This window comes from Salvelinus alpinus, chromosome 11 (assembly GCF_045679555.1).
Source record: "Salvelinus alpinus chromosome 11, SLU_Salpinus.1, whole genome shotgun sequence".
Taxonomy (NCBI): Eukaryota; Metazoa; Chordata; class Actinopteri; order Salmoniformes; family Salmonidae; genus Salvelinus; species Salvelinus alpinus.
The window spans coordinates 29,187,327-29,193,459 of NC_092096.1; positions in this window are offsets into that span (position 1 = coordinate 29,187,327).

Consider the following 6,133-nt stretch of genomic DNA (forward strand, 5'->3'; position numbering starts at 1 on the left):
TAAATTCAGTTTTGCTCATTTTATCCACAAAATGAGTGGTTCCTGATATTAGTTATCTCAATGCCAAAAACAGTATCCCATTACACCACATTGCTTTACACCTGTGTCAAAGCTGTGACAGTTCATAACTATGTTGGCTGGGCCCAGGGCGGTACTCTAAACTGTCAATGTAGAAATAAAGACAAGTTATAATAATGTATCATTACTGTACTGTTTGTTCACAAATACTTTCTCTTGGTTATATTGTGATAACGAAATCACCTGGTCGTTTCAATAGCCGCAACTCTCCATAATACCAAATCTAGCTACAATTTCAAAGTGATAATGCCATATTGTGTCATAGGAGATAGCTAGTAATGTAACTTTATTCCAGTATCTGCAGCCCTTGCCTCAGAGCAACCGGCTTCCAGGTTATCACCGGTGTTGGAACCAATAGCCTAGCACTCAGAAATGACTTTTGTCTCCTGGGATGAATGGAAATTGCTCATGATCCCTTTTCTGTAACTGCCAGACGGATATCTACTTGACGAGGTTACTACATTCAACCATTACACGTACCCCTGTGCTCAGAGAAATTTCTGTCACAAAATGGCGGAGACAAACGTTAATAGACCCCATTTTGTGGAGTAGAAAGTCTATGAGTGCAGCTAACTTTACCCAATGGATATCAACGATTCAGCGAAATAAATGGCAACAATACTGAGATTAGCGGCTAGTCAACATTGAGGCATTCGATTTCGGATTTACTAGTTGACGGTGGCTGCTAGCTAGTCAGCCACATTTAGCCAGCAGCTAACGTTAGCCACATAGCTAGCCCGCTTTAGATCCAGGACAGTTTATGAATGGGTTTGGAATTAATCAAATATTCCGTGTTTCCTTCCATGAGCAGAAGGGTTTTATTTGCTGGCATAGTGGCAACGTAGCTAGCTATTATTGGATAGCTAGTTGTAACGGTACCTATCTTGCTAGAGGCATATTGGTTTTGAACAGCTAACGTTAGCTACGTCAACGTTCCTGAAAACTCAACAAACAATCGCTAACCACGAGGGATTATTTAAATAGTCTACCCATTACTTTATTTCATCTGCCCAGCTAACGTTAACTAGCTAATTTATCTAACAACCATATCGACTTTACTCATCGGAAACTAGTTAACGTTATCTAGCTGGCTAAGTTGTCTATCTTCTAATTTAGCTAACGTTGGCAGAAGCTGGGATGTGCGTATTTGTAGTAACTGGCTAACTATAATTTCACAATGAATATAAACAACTTTAGCTAAGAATTTCACCTGTTGACACAGACAATTGCTAGTTACAACATGGACGTTTCCTCTCATAGGCTGGCTAGCTACAGATAAACTGAAAGACAAAGTTTCGCGCGGTTAGCTAGCAGCACGCGCTCTGTTGAAATGGAACACAAAGCCCTGGATTCGGATACAATTTGTAGTAAAATCTAGCTACTTGGAAGGCCTGCTAAAAATGTATAATGGTGGCTGCATTGTAAGCAATTCACATAACTGATGGATCAGTATTGGAATTTACTTTTGGATACTGAATCAATCTAAAATACAGACAGAAAAAATTATTCACAGCAAATGTCCATTGTGTCAGCTTGGGGGGCTCAGATCAGGATAATGTCATAAAAATGTTTCTAGAGAGATTGAACATGTGCACATTTTCTCTCCTGTAAGGCCATCTGAACACTTATTGTAAAGTCTGTTGGCCCCCAATCATTGTTATACAAAAATGTGAGGGAAGAAGCGGCCATATAGTCAAGCAACACAGACAAGGCACAGTAAGACCTTCCTGTTGGCACCACCCATTTCAATACAGTACATTTTTATTTTATTTAACCTTTATTTACAGTAAATGTTATATTATTTAATTATTTCTCAGTTACTTCCTTATAGCGCAATACTTTTGTAATGCAATGTTCTATGACATGTAGGCACGCATTGTAGCATGTAACATGTAATAATGTCAAATAAAATGCATATATCCAGGCAAACAACTGCCTGTTATCCTAGGCATGAACGTTTTAAACAATCCTGTTCTTTTTGTTGAACAGGATACTGCTTAAAAAGAGATTTCAGATGCCAATATAATTTTATAAGAGAATACAGACAGTGATACAGTCAGCAATACCTAGCCATTTTATAAAATAAATACAATTCTCCTCAAAATCCCTGACATTACCAACATTTCTAATGTGATTCTGTACTGTATGAGCACTACTCTGTAGCTTTGTATTGGTTTCAATAAATACATTCAGGTGCAATATTTTGCCTGACGTTAAAAAGCTGATCGGCCATCACTGGTTTGAGACATGAAGCTGAAAGCAGTGTCCATCCAGTGATGAACTGCATGTATGGTCAGTTGTGATGTCACATTTTGGTGTTCATTAGGTCTGACAGACCTTTTATAGCATATGGCGTAAATGGGGCCATGGTCCACGCTGCCTCTGCACACATAGACAAAAGATCTCAGCAGGGTTCTAATTGCATGTAACGTCCTTGTCTTCCAGGTCCTTGACATTTCCTGGATCTCAACTGGAATACATTTTATTACTGCTGGTAAACCCATAACGTGGAAAATAGCTCCCCCTTGTGGAGATTTTACTTGCAAGCGATTCCTTGAATATTTTGTAATATGTTGTGTTTCATGTCCAAACATATGAGATGTCCTATGTAAGAAACGTTACTAATAAAGATCAAACCAATACATTATCAGGGAACAAATAATTAGCAAAAATGTATTGATTTGTTTTAGACATACCAGCTAAATATACAGTTATAAAGGCCATCTGTCACATGGTGTATTTTTCATGGAAAATCTGTAATATATGCAAAAATGTATATAATACACACTATATTTCATCCCCCCCAAAAATCCATATCCCTGGACACTTCAGCGGGTGACTATCCAGGAAAATTAAGAAAAAGGTGCACTCTGTTTCTGGATAGATCAGAAATGTATTAATGAGACATACATTTTCAAGTCCTTCATCACCTGATTCCCTTTTTGTTCAAGCTGGGCTGAAGCATGCTTGGGTGTACTTTCCTGACACTATATTTAATGTTATGTATAGAATTACATTTTGACATATTTTATGGGATATTAAAGGTATCTTCTTATTTCTCGTGTTTTTTCTTCTAGTATTACATTGTTATCGATTTTTGAGTTTGCAAGAAAGGTTTTTCACTGTACTTGTGAATGTGACATTAAAACTTTAAACTATTCAGAAAAAAAGTTGTGTGTTTTGCATAAGGGTGAATGATGTTTCTTTTGTATGGGTGTTTGTGGAGACATTGCCCAACCTGATTAGATGGCTGTGTCATTGTACAGACAGTACACCATCTAGAATCATTGTGTCTGCACTGTGTGAGAGTGCTCATTGCCCATCCAGCCACACTGGCTCAATTCCCTGTCCAAATTAGGTCTCCCTCAAACCAGATGTCTGCTGAGCCTGATTCAAGTCCCAGTAGTTCCAGTGGTCTGTCTCTCTCTCACACACACACACACACAATTGGTGGGCCCAATTTCAATATTTTTTATTTAGCCTATCTTTAACCAAGAGCACACATTTTCTTTTGGTTGACTTAAAAAACAACATTTAAATCTAATACTGCAAGAAGTAGAGAATATGTCATTTGTTTATTGAGTTCACTCAATTTAAATTTCCCCCAGAAAACAGTCTTTAGCCTGTAGTAATGACTAACAGCCTTGGAGGGGTAGTATATATCTGTTTTTGATCCAGAGACAGAGAGGGGGAACTTTGGCCTCTTTCTTTCTCTCAATTCAATGGGCTTTATTGGCATGGGAAACATATGTTTACATTGCCAAAGCAAGTGAAATACACTGCTCAAAAAAATAAAGGGAACACTTAAACAACACAATGTAACTCCAAGTCAATCACACTTCTGTGAAATCAAACTGTCCACTTAGGAAGGAACACTGATTGACAATAAATTTCACATGATGTTGTGCAAATGGAATAGACAACAGGTGGAAATTATAGGCAATTAGCAAGACACTCCCAATAAAGGAGTGGTTCTGCAGGTGGTGACCACAGACCACTTCTCAGTTCCTATGCTTCCTGGCTGATATTTTGGTCACTTTTGAATGCTGGCGGTGCTTTCACTCTAGTGGTAGCATGAGACGGAGTCTACAACCCACACAAGTGGCTCAGGTAGTGCAGCTCATCCAGGATGGCACATCAATGCGAGCTGTGGCAAGAAGGTTTGCTGTGTCTGTCAGCGTAGTGTCCAGAGCATGGAGGCGCTACCAGGAGACAGGCCAGTACATCAGGAGACGTGGAGGGGGCCGTAGGAGGGCAACAACCCAGCAGCAGGACCGCTACCTCTGCCTTTGTGCAAGGAGGAGCACTGCCAGAGCCCTGCAAAATGACCTCCAGCAGGCCACAAATGTGCATGTGTCTGCTCAAACGGTCAGAAACAGACTCCATGAGGGTGGTATGAGGGCCCGACGTCCACAGGTGGGGGTTGTGCTTACAGCCCAACACCGTGCAGGACGTTTGGCATTTGCCAGAGAACACCAAGATTGGCAAATTCGCCACTGGCGCCCTGTGCTCTTCACAGATGAAAGCAGGTTCACACTGAGCACATGTGACAGACGTGACAGAGTCTGGAGACGCCGTGGAGAACGTTCTGCTGCCTGCAACATCCTCCAGCATGACCGGTTTGGCGGTGGGTCAGTCATGGTGTGGGGTGGCATTTCTTTGGGGGCTGCACAGCCCTCCATGTGCTCGCCAGAGGTAGCCTGACTGCCATTAGGTACCGAGATGAGATCCTCAGACCCCTTGTGAGACCATATGCTGGTGCGGTTGGCCCTGGGTTCCTCCTAATGCAAGACAATGCTAGACCTCATGTGGCTGGAGTGTGTCAGCAGTTCCTGCAAGAGGAAGGCATTGATGCTATGGACTGGCCCGCCCGTTCCCCAGACCTGAATCCAATTGAGCACATCTGGGACATCATGTCTCGCTCCATCCACCAAAGCCACGTTGCACCACAGACTGTCCAGGAGTTGGCGGATGCCTTAGTCCAGGTCTGGGAGGAGATCCCTCAGGAGACCATCCGCCACCTCATCAGGAGCATGCCCAGGCGTTGTAGGGAGGTCATACAGGCACGTGGAGGCCACACACACTACTGAGCCTCATTTTGACTTGTTTTAAGGACATTACATCAAAGTTGGATCAGCCTGTAGTGTGGTTTTCCACTTTAATTTTGAGTGTGACTCCAAATCCAGACCTCCATGGGTTGATAAATTTGATTTCCATTGATAATTTTTGTGTGATTTTGTTGTCAGCACATTCAACTATGTAAAGAAAAAAGTATTTAATAAGAATATTTCATTCATTCAGATCTAGGATGTGTTATTTTAGTGTTCCCTTTATTTTTTTGAGCAGTGTAGATAATAAACAAAAGTTAAATAAACAATAGAAAATGAACAGTAAACATTACACTCACAAAAGTTCCAAAGGAATAGAGACATTACAAGTGAGGTGTGTGTCTGTGTCTGTGTCTCTCTCTCTCAATTAAGGGAAAGGGGGGATACCTAGTCAGTTGTACAAAGGCCTTCAACTGAAATGTTCTTCCGCATTTAACCCCTCTGAATCAGAGAGGTGCGGGGGGCTGCCTTAATCGACATCCACGGCGCCCAGGAACAGGAGCCTTGTTCAGGGGCAGAACGACAGATTTTTACCTTGTCAGCTCGGGAATTCGACCCGGCAACCTTTCGGTTACTGGCCCAACGCTCTAACCACTATGTGTGTAATTTACAGTATTCCAGATCTGTGACAACTTGGCACTGACAAGACTTGAAGATGTGTGCAACAAGAGGTCTGCAACAACAATAATTATAATAAATATTCCAGAAGTCGTCCATAAATGTCCAAAGTTAGCCTATGATGGAAAAGTAATTGAGAGCTGAAAATATCGTAAACAAATATGACAAAATAACATAAATGGGTTTTGATTTGTTTGTCACGATATATTCACGAACCACAATTTATTTGTCTATATCAATATTGATTGCCTATTCGTGAGTTTAGCCAAACTCCACCTGGAGCGTCATTTGGGTCCGCCTACTTGCTTTTCCAGCAGGAGCTTCACCAC